Below are 20,205 nucleotides of genomic sequence, written 5' to 3'. Positions count from 1 at the left end.
AAATGTGGTCTTATTGGCAGATACACAGAGCAAATCAAAAAAGTACTTAAACGCATCCAATTGGTATTAGATCAGTGCCACCACCCTAAGGGGGATATTCAAGATGCCTAAACAGTAACCCCTTGAAGACCTTTTATTAACACCAGTGATAGTCTGGGATGTCAGTTGGCTAGGTAGCTGAAAGATATCCTTAAACGAGGATTTTTTTTCGGAATCGAATATAATTACAGACCAGAAGCAAGTTATTGAGCATCTGCAAATACTGAACATACCATAAGGGGCGGTACTAGCGTACTTTGATATGGGAAGTATGTATTTCAACATCCCAGCTCATGAAGTTCTTGACATCATAGATAATAATCTCCAGTCTTGAGTAATCTCAAGTATAGCTGAAAGGGTGTGCTGATAAATATTGCCTCAGAATTATTTATTGGAAAACTCTTAAAGATTTTTAACTAAAACAAACTTTGTTAACATTCTACATCTTTATCACTAATGTCTACATATTTATTTCTGGACCTAGTCACCTTGGTGATAAACACATATCTTTCACGAGAGACCAATATGTTGATGTCATCAGTGCAGAATGTTATGTTTCGTTGACAGATACATGGACCAACCTCTGCTTCAACCCCTTCACCCTCGAAGGCGTGTTTTTAGTTTTTGAAACAGATGAAAATCGTATGGGGCTAAGTTGGTACTGTGTGGAGGATGACTAATGATAGTGATCGTGACACGTCGGATTGTTCCAGATACCACAGAGCTTTTGTGTGGTCTGGTATTGTCATGCAGACGGAGAGGGTGTTCCATGCATGGGCAATTTGAGGAACGAAGTTGACTTCAGAACAGAGATGAGACATCTATTAGTGGTTTGCTGAACCAGCTCCATCTACTAAAGCCATCCAGGAAACTAATTTGATAGTACAGGGCAACTTCATACTACGCCAGATAGCGATAAGAACTTCGATCAGCTGCGAGGCACTTTAGAGGCATGATCTATGCAATATCTCCCACCAGCTGACCTGCTGAATAGATCGATTTTTGTCAATTCCTCAGTCAAATACTAACCGATTTTCAAAGTTAAAAAAACCTAACATAATATATATGGAAAGGGCTATCCAGAAAAATCATAATGACTGAAATTCGATATCATTAGATATGCAATTTTCAGTATAAAAGTTTTCAGAAGTTATTCTGTGTTGAGAATTTCATGTCAAATTTTTCTTACATCACGAGTATGTACAGAAATGTCCTTTGGTACCTTATCATTAAAAGTACCCACCAATTTCGTCGTTGTGTTTCGACTTGCAACGATATCTTTTCTGTGTGTCATGTTCTTCATATAAACAGAATAATTTTTTATGATATTATACGGATTTACACCAATATTTCCTTTCAATTGAGATACTCGTTTCAAATCGAGAAAAGCGTCATAAGCTTTCAAATATTTCTAATATAGATTACTCAGCTTTACGTGATCATATTAAGATGAATCAGTTACCTGGATTAGGTTGATAAAACAACAAAAAATAAATTAGACATATCAGATAATAGTTGTACCGATTCATTGGATACAGCTCGAAGTTTATCTTCCCACTTAATCCTTCTACCTCGTCTGTGTAGTTCATAGAAAGAAATTAGAATTTTTAGGATTCTTCAGATTATTTTCTCGTTGTTCAGGCTCATAATTTGTTTCATATTTAGCAACAGGTACACAAATTTCCTGAGATTCTACTAGACTGTTACCTTCTTTTGGAAGTGTCTCTTTTATTTCTGCATCAGCATCATTGTAGTCAGTCCAACTGAGAAGAGAAAGTTCAGCAGTGGAACTCCAAGTAAAAATTACAGTAAGATCCCTTCCCAAAAAAATTCTTTAAAAAACCACCAAGCATATTCAGTGGATAAAGCACTTCATTTTTCTTACTCTTTACTTTACCATTATTAAGTGTATGTCTTTCTATACTTATTTTATCATTAAGAGATGAAGTCAAATTCAATAAAACAGATGATGAAATAAAAGGATGCTCTGTTCTAGACATCACATTATTTCCTTTCTTTATGGTTATAAAATCAATTAGCTTTGCCACATAATTATCAATTAATTTTTTATGTTTGTCATCTTAAGTTGGGTAACCCATACCAGCAGCTTCAATAATACTGAAACCTAAGTACAACTGTGTATGAATAAGCTTTTTGAATATTTAAATTATTTTTGATTTACCATTCGCATGGAATTTTGTTTGTAATTTGTTAGAGATAAAAAATTATTTTGCCATTTATAAAATAGCTATCACAGTAGCACTATTGAAGTCAATCAATTTGTCATTTTTATTAGTTACAATTATTTCTAATTCCTGTGTGCACTCAAAAATTGGAATATATATAGGGTAATGTGGTTTTTGAATTACAGGTCAACTAAATTCGGCATTAGGCTTGAATGAAGCAATAATATAAGTTTCTTGGTGAAAATGATCACTATGATTCACAAACAATCCATCAGCTAGATTAAAATTTATGCTGATTAACTCAAATGGAATAAATTTAAGAACATCGTTAGCAACAGCTTTTCATCAGCTTCCATAATCGGTTACTAAATCCAAACACATTTCCAATACTATCATTTATATCCAAATATAATTTAACATCACTCTTAATAATAATTCTCTTTAAAATTTCAACTGCTTTAACGTGAATATTTGGCCTTTTGGAATCAATAAATTTTCCCAAGCTTTCAAGCTACATTTGCCAATCAGAATTTCTATCGTTTCCACCTCACAATATAAATTATTACTTTTTGTGTTATATTTGGAGTTAAAAATGTTGTATAAAATCCAACTAGTGCAACACTGCTATGACTTCCTTTTATAGGTACAATGAATCTTTTTTTACGAGCAGATGATTTTCCAAAATGGTTCGAATGGCTCTGAGCACCATGGGACTTAACATCTGAGGTCATCAGTCCCCTAGAACTTAGAACTACTTAAACCTAACTAACCTAAGGACATCACACACATCCATGCCTAGGGCAGGATTCGATCCTGTGACCATCGCTGTCACACAGTTACAGACTGAAACACCTAGAACCACTCGGCAACCTCTGGTGGTGATTTTCCACTCAACTGAAATAGGTGACTTATTTAATAGTAATAAAAATTCATTTAGTTAAATGAAAACAGATTGGAAAAGAAAAATAAGAATTCGAGGGAAGAGATCAAAAAAAATAAAATAGTAACCCTTAACCTAATTCTATTTGATGTGCTATAATAGGTCCAAGGGGTTGTGGAAACGTAACATTAATGATTAACAGTTAGATTCTAGCTCCAGCATGGTTAAACTGAAATAAGATAAATCACTTGAATGTTTATTCAAGAAGTTTAGATGAACCAAAGTATCAAGAATTTACAAAAGTATGTAAACAGGTTGAAGATAAAAATAATGAGAAAATTACTACGTTTATTGAAAACAATGATAAAATTGTACTACTTGATAGATGCCAAATTAATTCACATGTGGTATTGGGTAATTTCATTTTTGAAGATTAAAATGTGGTTAGATAATACTTTATTAGAGGAAGTCATAAACAAACAGATTGTTTCCATTTAGCTCAGACATATTCAAAAATCTCACAACAGTCAGTATCAGGTAACATAAATTTTTAAAAATATGTTGGACAAGGTGATATATATTTAAACCATATCACCATGAGCTTGTTGGTGGTGAATCCCTATATTTCTAAATATGTACATAGCCTGAAGCCTCGCAAGTCAGCTGACGATATTGTTACACACAATGTGGTTGGTCCTCTGTAATTCACGAAACTCTCTTGTGATCGTACAACAGATGCAAATTTGTTATTAATCTCTGAGGATGAGGAACAACGCTAGTGCTGGATCAAAAGCGTGTCCCACTTTATCTCCTCAGAAACGTCTAAACGTGTGGGTAAATGACATTTTTGTCCTGAATGCCGGATTTCCGTCTTTTATCACAAAATTGTGAAGTCCTTAGACTACCAGTTTCGGTCAGTGATGACCATCCTCAGTTCTGTGACAAAACGTGCGAAAAATGCAGCTGCAAGTAGTGGAATCTATATCTCAGAACAATAAAATAGGCCATAACGAAAAGCAATACTGCCATACATGTCGAAAACGTGCACATAAAATATGAAGTAGTGGACCTGTTTAAAAACACATCATAATGCAAGGAAGCCACAGTGGTACCGTCCAAAGATAAACACAAAATCAGCATAGCATCATTGCGCATATCTAAAATATCGTACATACAAGGTCACAGTGTTGGTAGAGTACACTTGTTAACAGCGCTACTGTTCACAACGAACTATGCACAGCAACCACAAAATGTTTGTGTCACAACCTCATTAGATGTCACTATTGTAGACCCACCCATAATCGTCAGTTATATAACTGTACAATATGTAATAAAAGGAGAACACGGTAGGTAAAAGTCTTTAGTTGGCTTAAGAGATATATAAAATACTACACAGATAAAATACAATAAATTAAAATGTATGTTATACTTAGGTTTTTGAAAAGGAGGCAATATGTAATTCTGGTCTGCGCTTATGGCGATTTTATATAAATATATACTGGCATACATAAGAACACTAAGGTACAAAGTGATATAAAAATGATTAAATAAATAGCGAAAAAACCAAATGGATGAAACAACAGACCGTAGCAAGTAGTCATGGCCCTCAGTCGGTGTGGTCACTAGAATGAACGTAAGGCGAGAAGTGGCCAGAGGAACTAAACCACCAGAGGGCCTCTCATGACACGACATTCCAAGAACAGAATAATAAAACTCCTCATCAGTCAATTAACAAGATTATCTAGTTAAAGAAATGTATTATACAAACACAGAAGGGGCCTTTAAACACGAGGGTGAGATGCTTAAAACATGTAATGCACTCTATACTGGCTAAAGACAAAGGTAATATGTACATCAGAGAAGTTCAGTGATTATAATAGGACATTGTTAAATAAAGCAAAGTAGGAATTGGGTACAAAATCGCTGTGCCCATTGAGCACCCTTGCTGGCTCTCGTTTCTTCGTTTTATTAATTTTAAGCCCTTTTAACAAGTTGAAAGCATGGCCGTTTTATATTCTGTGGAGAATATGCGTGCTATTCTCAACACTCCCTATCGGATGACCAGTTTCTGGTTACTGTAATTACAAAGCAGTTTTGTAACATGGCTGTGAATGCTCCATAAACCCCTCATTGAAAGAGTGACTGGATTGGCAGATATAATTTTTATCACAGTTACGGTACTACAATCAATCCTGTTTACTCCAAAGCCATCAAATTTGTAATATTCACTTTTCAATTTATGTTTCGCATGAAGTTTTTGAGGTGTTGCCAATTTGAAAGCAACATCTAAGATTAGATTTCCTGAAACGTTTCTCTATTTGCTGGGACATACATTTCACTGGGCTGGGTTTCATTATTTCAATATTAGTTCTATTTTCTGGGTGAGTATGTGTTTGCCTGCTGTTTATTTTTTGTTTCTTCAGCCCATTAGGAGGGTGTACGACATAATTTACAGAAAACCATTAGCTACTGCAATTTAGTTAAACTTCTGAGTTCTTTATATATTTCACTTTTGGCCAAAGGTCGGCAAAAGAGTCAGTGAATCACTGAGGTGAAGAAGGCATTTTTATATCATGGAGGATGGTATGAACTGGTATTGATGATGCTATATGTGTTGTTTCTTGAAAATCAAAAATTTATGTTTGTTGTCAACTTTCTTAACAATAAGGTCAAGGTAGTTAATGAAGTGTATGTTGCCAACTGCTTGGGAAAATGCGTTAACCTCACCCAGGTCATTCTCTATTGGCAATAAAATCTCATCAACATACTGTTTATAATAAATGCTTTTTTCTTTTAGCTGTAGAACCTTGGCAAAATTGTAGATTCCAAATTGCTCGCAAAATTATCTGCTTAAGTACTAACAAGACTATCACCTATGCTACGGCCATATTTTTGATAATATAATTTATCAATGTAGACAAAAATATTGTAAGCTAAAATAAAAAATTCAATTAGTTCTGTGCTTTTTGCAGTACTGGTTCTAGTTATGGGTTAGCAGATTAAGTCTAATAATTTCAGTTGTTTCTTTTATCATACCATTACTGTAGAGATCTTTACATCCAGCAGTTTATAATAATTGTTAACCTCACAGCCTCAACTTCACACAATTGCCATACTGTTGCTTGTCTGCCCCTGGAGCGCCCTTTCCCCAGTGGTCCATGCCATTATGGATTTGTGTGCAGCGTGTGCTGAAGTCAGTGGTGTGGAGCATTTACAGACCCAAATCCATGGTTTCAACCATCCACCACTGCAGAGGAACAGTGTACTTTTAGATTTGGAGCAGTACTGGTATAGGAGAGATTGCACTCCTCCTTCAGTTTTCAACACGATATTTTCTGACATTATAATGAGTACCACAATTATGTAGCAGTCTTTATGGATGGGTCTAAACAGGGGGAATCCGTTGATTGCTTTGTTGTTTTCCAGATCGTTGCCTCTAGACTTTACTGTGCTGGCATAAGCTGTCGCCAGCACACAGGTCGGCAAACGTAAAGCGCGAAGATCGATAGTAAGTGCTGGATCAAGCACACCTATCACGAGAGGGGCCAGAGACACACTGACAAGCAACACGCTGCAACGCCCTCTCGACACCAAGTATTTAGGCCACTGCAGCTGACTTGGTGTCTGTCATTCATTCACACAGAAGTCTCAGTTCGCGTAACAGGCTACGACAGTACATGGCGACCAGATTAGTGAATATAACGGAACTAGCAGTGAGACTCAAGTTTGTAATAGCAAGAATACCGATATTGTCTGCAGGACGACTATTACTGATGAGCTTGTACCTCAGAACATGGACTCTATTCCAGTTAAGTAAGTGTGTCCACTTGTGTATATAAAGAACCGTATTAATTCACGTGTGTGTTTGAGTTGTAGAAAAAGTATACCAGTTATCTATAACAACATTCTCACCCTTGGTTCCTTGCGGTACAAGACTCTACATTTACTATCTTCGACGTGAAATTGTATACGTTCTAGATATGACATTCTTCAAATGCTAAATTCCTTTTGTGTTTCGATTCTCTGAGAGCCCTTAACTGTTTACAACGCTTGTACCGAACAAATAAAGTAATCCAGAATCTTCGCGGTAGGAACACGAATCTATCTTTAATTCCGTAATTGTTTTCATTACCTCATGTCTCTGCTCCCAGCTCAACCAAGGGTTATCTTGAATACTCTTTCTAAGTATTCCAATCGGATCAGCCTCTCCGTTCTCTGAGCCCATTTCTGGCTGATGTCTGTACACTGGAAGGCATCTCTAACATGTCCCTTGATACTGAATGAGACGTGATCAACTTATCTCGTGACTTTGTCGCATGGAGACACCTGCGGTCTACATCTACATACATATTCCGCAATCCACCATACGGTGCGTGGCGGAGGTTACCTCGTACCACAAGTAGCATCTTCTCTCCCTGTTCCACTCCCAAACAGAACGAGGGAAAAATGACTGCCTATATGCCACTGTACGAGCCCTAATCTCTCTTATCTTATCTTTGTGGTATTTCCGAGAAATATAAGTTGGCGACAGTAAAATTGTACTACAGTCAGCCTCAAATGCTGGTTCTCTAAATTTCCTAAGTAGCGATTCACGAAAAGAACGCCTCCTTTCCTCTAGAGACTCCCACCCTAGTTCCTGAAGCATTTCCGTAACACTCGCATGATGATCAAACCTACCAGTAACAAATCTAGCAGCCCACCTCTGAATTGCTTCTATGTCCCCCTTCAATCCGACCTGACAGGGGTCCCAAACGCTCGAGCAGTACTCAAGAATAGGTCGTATTAGTGTTTTATAAGGGGTCTCCTTTACAGATAAACCACATCTTCCCAAAATTCTACGAATGCACCGAAGACGACTATCCACCTTCCCCACAACTGCCATTACGTGCTTGTCCCACTTCATATCGCTCTGCAATTCTACGCCCAAATATTCAATCGACGTGACTGTGTCAAGCGCTACACTACTAATGGAGTATTCAAACATTACGGGATTGTTTTTCCTATTCATTTGCATTAATTTACATGTTTCTATATTTATAGTTAGCTGCTATTCTTTACGCCAATCACAAATCCTGTCCAAGTCATCTTGTATCTTCCTACAGTCACTCGACGACGACACCTTCCCGTACACCACAGCATCATCAGCAAACAGCCGCACATTGCTATCCACCCTGTCCAAAAGATCATTTATGTAGGTAGAAAACAACAGCACACCTACCACACTTTCCTGGGACACTACAGATGATACCCTCACCTCCGATGAACACTCACCATCGAAGACCACGTACTCGGTTCTATTACTTAAGGAGTCTTCGAGCCACTCACATGTTTGGGAACCAATCCCATATGCTCGTACCTTAGTTAGGAGTCTGCAGTGGGGCACCGAGTCAAACGCTTTCCGGAAGTCTAGGAATATGGCATCCGTCTGATACCCTTCATCCATGGTTCGCAAGATACCATGCGAAAAAAGGGCGAGTGCGTTTCGCAGGAGCGATGCTTTCTAAAGCCATGCTGATGCATGGACAGCAACTTCTCTGTCTCAAGGAAATTCATTATAAACGAACTGAGAATGTGTTCGAGAAACCTGCCACAAACCGATGTTAAGGATATTGGTCTGTAATTTTGAGGATTCGTCCTTCTACCATTCTTATATACAGGCGTCAACTGCGCTCTTTTCCAGTCGCTCGGGACATTACGTTGGGCAAGAGATTCGCGATAAATACAGGCTAAGTAAGGAGCCAATGCAGTAGAATACTCTCTGTAAAACCGAATTGGAATCCCGTCAGGACCATCCGAAAGCCGTCTGACTTTTGGCGTTTTTCGACAGTGGACGGAATAATGCCTTCTAACTGGAGGGTGGGCGTCTTTTTCTGCATTCCTGGAAGGTGGACGTCTTCTGCATTCGTTCTCTCGTGGCGCACCAATCAATGCGCCTCAACCACTCTGCAATCTGATTCGCATTCTCCGCTCAACATGAACTTCTCTACTACTATGGAGGCTTCACCTTCAACACTCTCATGGTCTCGGAGCACTTGTTGTCATGGCATTTGACTATAGTTGCTCTGTGCATATCATTATGTTCCTGCTGGAGTGTAGCTTCCGTACTCGCATGGCAGGCTTGACGTGTCCTGGGAACAATCTCATTATCAGGCTATTGGCCTCTAAATACTAAAAGTACATGTGCGGGGGTGTCTAACCCATGCCAGTCGCATTATGTCCGTCAGATTCTCTTTCGTCGGCTGTGTTCGTGAAATTCTTATCACGATTTCCGGACGGTAAAGTAACTTGATCTGAATCACATGCTCTCGTACAGATTCCCATATGGAGGACATAGTGATAGACATCCCTGGGGTTGTGAAGCAGCTGAATGGGTTGAAAATAAATAAATCGCCAGGTCCTGATGGGAATCCAATTCGGTTTTACAGAGAGTACTCTACTGCATTCTCCTTACTTAGCTTGCATTTATCGCGAATCTCATGCCCAACGTAATGTCCTGAGCGACTGGAAAGAAGTGCAGGTGACGCCTGTATATAAGAAGGGTAGAAGGACGGATCTTCAAAATTACAGACCAATATCCTTAACATCGGTTTGTTGCAGGATTCTCGAACATATTCTCAGTTCGAATATAATGAATTTCCTTGAGACAGAGAAGTTGCTGTCCATGCATCAGCACGACTTTAGAAAGCATCACTCCTGCGAAACGCAACTCGCCCTTTTTTCGCATGATATCTTGCGAACCATGGATGAAGGGTATCAGACGGATGCCATATTCCTAGACTTCCGGAAAGCGTTTGACTCGGTGCCCCACTGCAGACTCCTAACTAAGGTACGAGCATATGGGATTGGTTCCCAAATATGTGAGTGGCTCGAAGACTTCCTAAGTAATAGAACACAGTACTTTGTCCTCGATGGTGAGTGTTCATCGGAGGTGAGGGTATCATATGGAGTGCCCCAGGGAAGTGTGGTAGATTTGCTGTTGTTTTCTATCTACATAAATGATCTTTTGGGTAGGGTGGATAGCAATGTGCACCTGTTTGCTGGTGATGCTGTGGTGTACGGGAAGGTGTCGTCGTTGAGTGACTATAGGAGGATACAAGATAACAGGATTTGTGATTGGTGTAAAGAATGGCAGCTAACTCTAAATATAGATAAATATAAATTAATGCAGATGAATAGGAAAAAGAATCCCGTAATGTTTGAATACTCCATTAGTAGTGTAGCGCTTGACACAGTCACGTCAATTTAATATTTGGGCGTAACATTGCAGAGCGATATGAAGTGGGACAAGCATGTAAAGGCAGTTGTGGTGAAGGCGGATAGTCGTCTTCGGTTCATTGGTAGAATTTTGGGAAGATGTGGCTCATCCGTAAAGGAGACCACTTGTAAAACACTAATACGACCTATTCTTGAGTACTGCCCGAGCATATGGGATCCCTATCAGGTCGGATTGAGGTAGGACATAGAAGCGGCTGCTAGATTTGTTACTGGTGGGTTTGATCATCACGCGAGTGTAACGGAAATGCTTCAGGAACTCGGGTGGGAGTCTCTGGAGGAAGGAGGCGTTCTTTTCGTAAATCGCTACTGAGGAAATTTAGAGAACCAGCAATTGAGGCTGACTGCAATGCAATTTTACTGCCGCCAACTTATATTTCGCGGAAAGACCACAAAGATAATCTAAGAGAGATTAAGGTTCGTATAGAAGCATGTAGGCAGTCATTTTTCCCTCGTTCTGTTTGGGAGTGGAACAGAGAGAGAAGATGCTAATTGTGGTACGAGGTACCATCCGCCACGCACCATATGGTGGATTGCGGAGTATGTATGTAGATGTACCTGCAATAGATCGCCTCTTAGCTAGCGTCACGCACCTACCAAAATTTCCTCGTCCTCCTTACATTTTACTAAATTAGTTGTGCCATTAGCCCTCTGCACCCGATGGCGACCGGATTTTCGAGCAAACTGACTACGGTTGTAGGTTCAAAATAGGTCAAATGGCTCTGAGCACTATGGGGCTTAACATCTGAGGTCATCAGTCCCCTAGAACATAGAATTACTTAAACCTAACTAACCTAAGAACAAGACATACATCCATGCCCGAGGCAGGATTCGAACCTGGGACCGTAGCGGTCGCGCGGTTCCAGACTGAAGCGCCTAGAACCGCTCGGCCACGCCGTCCGGGACGGTTTTAGGGGTCCAATCCATAATCACCGCTTTATTCGAGAGTAGGTCATTACTGATTACAAAATAGAGTGATAACACACAGGTGACAACTGCTTTAACATGGAAGCCACTTCTTCCGTCACTTAGCGACGCCACGACCCGTGTTTCTATCTTCTTCCTTTTCGGCCTGAAAATGGGAGTAATTGGTATTTCCTTTACGGTTACCTCACCTAATTGACTAACACTTTCCGCCGACCTGGGCAAAAACACGTCAAAAGTACTGTCATTTCCGGCGCAGAATCCAGGCATGCTCTCATCTTAATTGCTCTCAGGGTTGTACCAAAAAGGCAGCTTTTTCCGGCACTCTGGGTCATCACAGGAGCGTTCAGTGTCCTCTAGCGCTTGTGATTTCAGTTACTGTACACTGTGTGTGTGATGTCCCTGCTCTACTGAGGCGTTCTCCTGCGACATCTCATTGTCTGGCCATTCACGTGTGCGACCTCACGCACTAGTGGTGGTGAACGTCCATTACTCTCACGGCCTCTCTCATTATGCTACACCTGCACGCAATTCACGTGACGCATGTGGCCTGGCAACTCGTTCCTGTCCTACTCTCCCTGGTGTGGACTGTTGTTGTTGTTGTCTTCAGTCCTGAGACTGGTTTGATGCAGCTCTCCATGCTACTCTATCCTGTGCAAGCTTCTTCATCTCCCAGTACCCACTGCTACCTACATCCTTCTGAATCTGCTTAGTGTATTCATCTCTTGGTCTCCCTCTACGATTTGTACCCTCCACGCTGCCCTCCAATGCTAAATTTGTGATCCCTTGATGCCTCAGAACTTGTCCTACCAACAGGTCTCTTCTTCTTGTCAAGTTGTGCCACAAACTCCTCCTCTCCCCAATTCTATTCAATACCTCCTCATTAGTTATGTGATCTACCCATCTAATCTTCAGCATTCTTCTGTAGCACCATATTTCGAAAGCTTCTATTCTCTTCTTGTCCAAACTATTTAACGTCCATGTTTCACTTCCATACATGGCTACACTCCATACAAATACTTTCAGAAACGACTTCCTGACACTTAAATCTATATTCGATGTTAACAAATTTCTCTTCATCAGAAACGCTTTCCTTGCCATTGCTAGTCTACATTTATATCCTCTCTACTTCGACCATCGTCAATTATTTTGCTCCCCAAATAGCAAAACTCCTTAACTACTTTAAGTTCAAAAAAATGGCTCTGAGCACTATGCGACTTAACTTCTGAGGTAATCAGTCGCCTAGAACTTAGAACTAATTAAACCTAACTAACCTAAGGACGTCACACACATCCATGCCCGAGGCAGGATTCGAACCTGCGACCGTAGAGGTCGCTCGGTTCCAGACTGTAGCGCCGAGAACCGCACCGCTACTCCGGCCGGCCTACTTCAAGTGTCTCATTTCCTAATTCAATTCCCTTAGCATCACCCGACTTAATTCGACTACATTCCATTATCCTCGTTTTTAAATTACTCTTTTTTTAAAAACAGGAACAATTTTTTTGTTGATGTTCATCTTATATCCTCCTTTCAAGACACAGTCCATTCCGTTCAACTGCTCTTCCAAGTCCTTTGCTGTCTCTGACAGAATTACAATGTCAGGTGTGGACTAGGGATGAGAAAAACCCACCAGTTAAACACTATACCGGGATTTTAGCTCTGAGTAACCGGTACTTGTTTAGTCTCGATTACAGCAGATTTTTTTAAATTTTTTTACTAATAATCGAGTAAAAGAATCGAAATATCGATACCAAAATTGCAGCAATGCTAAAATTTTTCGTTTTTAAATTACTCTTTTTTTAAAAACAGGAACAATTTTTAATCATAAAATTTTCATTGGTTTGAAATATTACGTTGTTGTAAAAACTGGTAAAAGTGATCAGTGCTATGTTAATAACAATGCCGCTAGAAACGAGCAGTGAACACGTCGCGTACGAATTGGTACAGCATTGCTGAGACCATAATGTCCCGGCTGTTGTGTGCCGTGGCTTGAAGACTGCGTGTATGTGCAGTGTGCAGCCGCGCGGGATTAGCCGAGCGGTCTCTGGCACTGCAGTCATGGACTGTGCGGCTGGTCCCGGCGGAGGTTCGAGTCCTCCCTCGGGCATGAGTGTGTGTGTGTTTATCATTAGGATAATTTAGGTTAAGTAGTGTGTAAGCTTAGGGACTGATGACCTTAGCAGTTAAGTCCCGTAAGATTACACACACATTTAAACATTTTTTTGCAGAGTGCAAGACCTGCCGCCGCCCAGTTATGCAGCAGTTTCTCACTGTCGCCACTGGACACGCGTTGTATTGCAGAATGGCACCAACCCTAGTCTGGACATATTTTCAGGAAGTGGTGCAGCAATGAAGTGCAACGATTCATTTGCTTTAAAATATCTCTATGCAGAAGTGAAAGAGGAAGGAAATTATGGTAAACGCAATAAATTAAAAAATTAACAATTCATTCACAGCATACATTAGAAGGTAGCTGATTTGTTGCCTCTGTCTACATAGTATTTCTTTATGTGCTTGTAGCCCTTCGAAACGGACGCATTAACACGAAAACAGCGTCCTTCAGTCTCAGTTTTCACCCGTTAGCGTGCCTATCCGTAATGCTCAAATCATGATGTGTTTACAATACGATTTTTGAGCAGAATTTCAAACAATTTGAATCAGTAGGAGAATGCTGGTCATTTCCTGCAGTATTCAAACACTACATCTACATACATACTCCGCAATCCATCATACGGTGCGTGGCGGAGGGTATCTCGTACCACAACTAGCAACTTCTCTCCCTATTCCACTCGCAAACAGAACGAGGGAAAAATGACTGCCTATATGCCTCTGTACGAGCCCTAATCTCTCTTATCTTATCTTTGTGGTCTTTCCGCGAAATATAAGTTGGCGGCAGTGAAATTGTTCTGCAGTCAGCCTCAAATGCTCGTTCTCTAAATTTCCTCATCAGCGATTCACGAAAAGAACGCCTCCTTTCCTCCAGAGACTCCCGCCCGAGTTCCTGAATCATTTCCATAACACTCGCGTGATGATCAAACCTACCAGTAACAAATCTAGCAGCCCGCCTCTGAATTGCTTCTATGTCCTCCCTCAATCCGACCTGATAGGGATCCCAAACGCTCGAGCAGTACTCAAGAATAGCTCGTATTAGTGTTTTACAAGTGGTATCCTTTACAGATGAACCACATCTTCCCAAAATTCTACCAATGAACCGAAGACGACTATCCGCCTTCCCCACAACTGCCATTACATGCTTGTCCCACTTCATATCGCTCTGCAACGTTACGCCCAAATATCTAATCGACGTGACTGTGTCAAGCGCTACACTACTAATGGAGTGTTCAAACATTATGAGATTCTTTTTCCTATTCATCTGCATTAATTTACATTTATCTATATTTAGAATTAGCTGCCATTCTTTACACCAATCACAAATCCAGTCCAAGTCATCTTGTATCCTCCTACAGTCACTCAACGACGACACCTTCCAGTACACAACCGCATCATCAGCAAACAGCCGCACATTGCTATCCACCTTATCCAAAAGATCATTTACGTAGATAGAAAAAAAACAGCGGACCACCACACTGATCCGCCTAATTAATTTAATGTTTTGATACTACGTACCTTGAAACTCAGAGTGTCAAAATTTTCAACCTTTGTTAGATTTCTGCGTTCCTTACTGTAAATAACAGGAATAAAAGACCGAAAATGGGTTATTTCAGAAACAGGTTATTTTTAATGGTCTTAAACTGCCATGAGGGAAAAACAGTGTAACTGAAAACCGGGTGTTTCAGTCATAAGCAGGATCTATCTTGCTCTCACCTGTTCCCTCCTTCCCTCCTTCGTCGTTTATTGTCCCACTTCTGCCTGTCACTGCACTGCACAGACACTTGTGGTGACCTGTTTTCTGTACTCATTGCGCTGCCGTGTGCTGTCCTTTGTCTTTCCCGTTCTTCAGCGGTGTCTGAAGGCCTTAACAAATCGAAGAACTGTTCTTTCGACAGTGCCCCGGTGAGGGGACGTTGTACCCGAGCAGGAAAACGTGGGCGCATTTCGCTACGCCATTGTTCAGCTGTCAATTTGTCGTCCATTATCCCTCGATATAGACAACAGCAAGCGATGCGTGCTGCCATGGATTGAATGTGGCGCATATTGTCCCCGATACAAGCTCATATTTGGTCTTGACTGTTGTAACACCTACAGCGCCTCTCGGTGTTGAAAAACCAAAAATAGCTCCCAAATTAGTTTCCATGTCCTTAAAACATCAATTCACAAAATGACCCAAGTCCCTCCACAAGTAGTAATTACGAAAAATAAATAAAAAATAAATAGAGGGAAATATCTAATATAGAAAGCAAAAGAAAATTTAATTATACATTTTAGAAACATGGAAGGGGGAAAAACCGTAGAAAATATTAAAATATTAGTTATTCCAATACGTAAGTAAATCACTATTATATAGAACGTAGGTCTGGGACACCAAAGATAGTGTTTATTAAAGTGTACATAGCCATACGTCTCTAGACTGTTCTAGTTCATAAGTTATTTAGGACGTCCAGCTTTAGAGAACAACAATTGGGACTTTATTAAACGGGGCTCAAGAATAGATTGTGACGAGATTGTTTTTGAGGATTGTCAGTTCAAGACTTTAATTTGGACATTTATCAGATTAGATAAACGGGAAGGTGAATAGTAATCTCTTTGGCTTTAATGTCAATTCGTGTGAATATTTAAACGGTTTACTGAATTGAGAATTTTAACCGGATTCGGACTTTGAATTGTGATAGTGGGAACCTTTAACTTCACGCGACTGGTGATCATAGTTAATGAGAGTTTGCGGGTATTAAATAGAAATAACCTATTCACCGAAAGTGACAGGATATTATCTGACATCTCTGATGCTAGCGGGAATCCTACGTGACATTTAATAAAGAACTTCTTTGAATGAGATCGTATGAGTGAACCTATTTATTAATAATCCTTGTCAATAAACTGACGTTGTTAATTTGAAACATAATACAAATCTTGAGCATTAATTTAACTTAGATTAATAAACGTTAAAGTTACGTGATCTATGCCAAGAACAAACTAGCGATTCGTAACAAAACAATTGAACGAAAGGTTAAAGTATCGTCGTCTGTAAACATTGGTAGTAAAGCTACTAAAGATTTTTTTCTCTCAGAGTTGGGAAGACTATACGTGTAGTAACCCACGTTTAACATTGGGTTTTAAAAGTAATCAAACTGATACTTAGCCGGGACAATATTAAATAAAAGTAAAACCCTTTAATGGCAGTAAAAAAAGAAAAAATCAAACTTTCACCTATTAGACGAAAAAGCGAAAACAGAAAAAGGGCTGCTACACTGTATCGCCAGGTTCCAGTATGTTGCCCCACAGGCAGCCTGCTCTTGGTGGGGCGCCCGCCGTGCGACGAGTCGAGCATTACATTCCACTACTTGTCTCACACACAGATAAGCGCCTGAATTCTTTAGGTATGCCTTGGGAAGGGTACTGCGAATTCGACAGGTATTTCAGCCCCGAGCGTCGAAAATGCGGCCTTCCAATTCGTTAGCGCGACCTGAGTTACAGGGACGTTCCCTTGTATTGCAGATATGTCTTGCTCGAGGACTTCATCTATTGTTTCTGTTTCCTTGCACGATTTCCGTTCTATTCCGTACGCGCGGAGATGTCAAAATGGTTCAAACGGCTCGGAGCACTACGCGACTTTACTTCTGAGGTCATCAGTCGCCTAGAACTTAGAACTAATTAAACCTAACTGACCTAAGGACATCACACACATCCATGCCCGAGGCAGGATTCGAACCTGCGACCGTAGCGGACGCTCGACTCCAGACTGTAGCGCCTAGAACCGCACGGCCACTCCGGCCGGTGCGGAGATGTCAGTCATCTTCGTGTTTATTCTCGTTTCTGGGTTGTCAACCTTCGCTTCACAAGTTTGTCTCACCTCGTCAGGGTCGTTGGTGACTTCTATACGTATCTTCTTGGTTTCGGTTCCCAATGTAGGGATCGTCCCGTCAGACTTTGGATTGCAAAGTCTTTGCTCGGCTTCAAGCCTTTCAAATTATATTTGATTCTCTTCCCTAATGGTGATTAAGTGAGATGTGCGGTTTTCTAATATCACGAGGATTCGATCCAGTGGAGTGTGACTGCGTATCTCCCCTGTAGTGTATCATCGCTCAGATGGTCCTCAGATGGCCTGTCGGTTTCTGGTGGACACTGAATGTGTGTACCCCTCACAGAAGGGCCTTGCGTTTCCTCATTCACACCCGAACTCTCCTACATTTTCTTGTCAGTTTCCGCATCTATCAAGATCTCACACCTCAGATGCACAGAAAAAACGTAACCGCAAACCAAAGGTACTCCACAGAACGATCTGATACGGACGAAACGATACGATGCCAACGCCAGCATCGAATAGAACAATGAAAATGCAGAAATGAATATTAACAACAACAAACTACACATTCCAAAATTGCTTAACAAAATATTTAGGACGCTGTGGGAAACGAAATCAAATACACTGGCTACCGCTACGTCTACTTTGTACTGGATATTTGCAAAGCATTCAGCAAACACAAACATCCGTCTCATATCATACACAAAGAGAGCGTATTCTAACAAAGAAATGGGAACTCTTCCTGCGTCGTTTCTGAAAATTTAGAAGTTCTCACACTAGCGGAATAGTGAGACTGAAATCAGATCAAAACCCCACGCTGGGTGGAAAAAACGTAGTGAGTTGAGAACTCTTTATGATATCACTTAGGTCGCAAATTACTATTAAGATCGCCCCACATTGGGAACCAATAATTGAGTGACATCAATAATCAAATGAAATCAAACACAAAAGCTTATTGAGCCGTGGGGAAAAAAAAAAAATTGTGTTTTGGAGAGCGCGCCGCAGCGCCTTGTGTGAAGCAGTCGCACTCCGTTTCTGGCGGTGGCGCCGCTGTGGTAATAGCAGCTTTGGTATCTCCATCTGGTGGGAAAGGGGAAAGGTTGGCTGTTCACGTGCATTTAAGGGGCGCTATGAGCTCCGCAGGAGGCAGTGAGTCAATCTGAGTCAGTCCGTCTGAGAAGTGTCTGTCAGTCTCGGCGACTCTGGTCAGTTGGTCAGCCGGGTCAGTGTGGGACAGTCAGTGTCTGTCTGTTGGCCGGAGTGCTAGTATGTGTTAGGCCAGTCTGCTCGAGTTTGCTCAGGCAACGGTCATTGGCGGTCAGATCGATCGGTTGGTCGGTCGCGCACTGACACACGAGATGACTTGTCCGCCTTGAGCGTCGGCGTATGTGAGGTCGCCACGTGAGTCCAGTGGGCCGTGGCGTATAGCGAGGAGGGGTAGTGGCTTCGCGGCCGACACGAGAGCAACAGGAGTCAAACCACGACATCGGTCTGGCCGGTGCGAGCTGCGACGCCGTGAGACGGGAGATCGGCGCGCCTTCCTACGTCCGTTGCAGCGGCTGGCAGCGGACGGTTCGGGAGAGTGTTTTGGGGGTGCTGCGCCAGGTCTTCTCGAGAGATCGCAGTTATTAGAAGTTAAGTGATCCGTGATATGTTGTTTCAGTTACTTCTTAAATTCTACTCGTTTTCTTGGTCAGTCTCTCGTCCCCAGCTTGCTCGTTTTTGTTAGGCAGTTAGTGTCTGTCTGTCTGTCTGTCGGTCTGCCGTACGTTAATAGCTGCCTCTGTCATGTTTGTCGGATTCGGTGTTTACGAATTTATAAAATAAAGGTAAAGGCCGAATTCCTGAAATATGTTTTCGCCTATCATCTTGCGAGGCGGTATATGTGTAATGTATGTAATGTAGAGCATGTTGTACATTTTATGTAAGTCTGAATTTCATGGGTTTTATTTAAATAGTCATTTTTTTTTAGTTGCCACCGTTCCACCGTAAGGGTCCTTTTTAAAAAAAATGCACTTTCGGTGGCAAATGTTTTTTTTTCTTTTTAATGTGAGTGTTTGTACCATTTCCATCCCTCTTACGGGATGCATAGTTAATGTGTTTGTGTGAGTTGTTAAAAATTTTTAGTTTAAAGTAATCTGGTGTGTTGCAGATTTGCACCAGTGTAGTCTGTCAGAGGTTGTTAGCGGTCGTGACTACGGCCGTGTTGAAAGGGAGCGGCAAGCTTCTCAGCCCGAAGGGTCCTACTGTAAAAAAAGAAAAAAAAAGAAATATATATATATACCCTAGCCGAGCCTCAGGTACAGGGCGGGTCGCAGGTGGCGGATAGCGAACGATCCATCAGATATGGTGGACAGCTGCGAATAAGGGGAAACCCAAATAAGCAGTCCCGGACCGAGGCGGCAGCATCACGAGGGTGTGGGAGGGTGACTTTTGGCAAGGGTCACACTCATTCAAAAACCACAGAACCCGAAGACGTTGCTGTGTCATGGCGAGTAAGTGCCGCCATTACAATAAGCACTGTCAACACCCAAATCCAGGACGCGTCTGAAGTGGGAACCATCGGCATCCTGGTCAGCGTCTGTTCACACAATGTGCGGCTGGTCATAATGCGCCAGGAACTAACAATCCCTGGTTCTAAACACCCAGTGGAAACACTGGACCAACTTGATTACAAGCAAGTATGACTCGTGCAAGTAATAACAACATTACCCCAGGTGGTAACCAATCCACCCATCAACAGATGGCAACCAGGAATTCGGATTCTGGGGAACCTGGACTTACACGATTACATCAGAGAAAGTCGGAGCTCTCTGGCAAACGTCCACTTAAAACACCTACATACATTGGAACCTTTAACATAAATACATTAATCCAACCAGGAAAACTTCTAAACCTTACAACAGAACTTGAAAAGCAAAAGATAGTAATACTAGCTTTACAGGAGACACGTTTTACAGATGAAGAAACATCAGATTATGGCA

The sequence above is a fragment of the Schistocerca americana genome, chromosome 11 (assembly GCF_021461395.2).
Source record: "Schistocerca americana isolate TAMUIC-IGC-003095 chromosome 11, iqSchAmer2.1, whole genome shotgun sequence".
NCBI classification, from domain to species: domain Eukaryota; kingdom Metazoa; phylum Arthropoda; class Insecta; order Orthoptera; family Acrididae; genus Schistocerca; species Schistocerca americana.
This window is presented reverse-complemented; position numbering follows the sequence as displayed.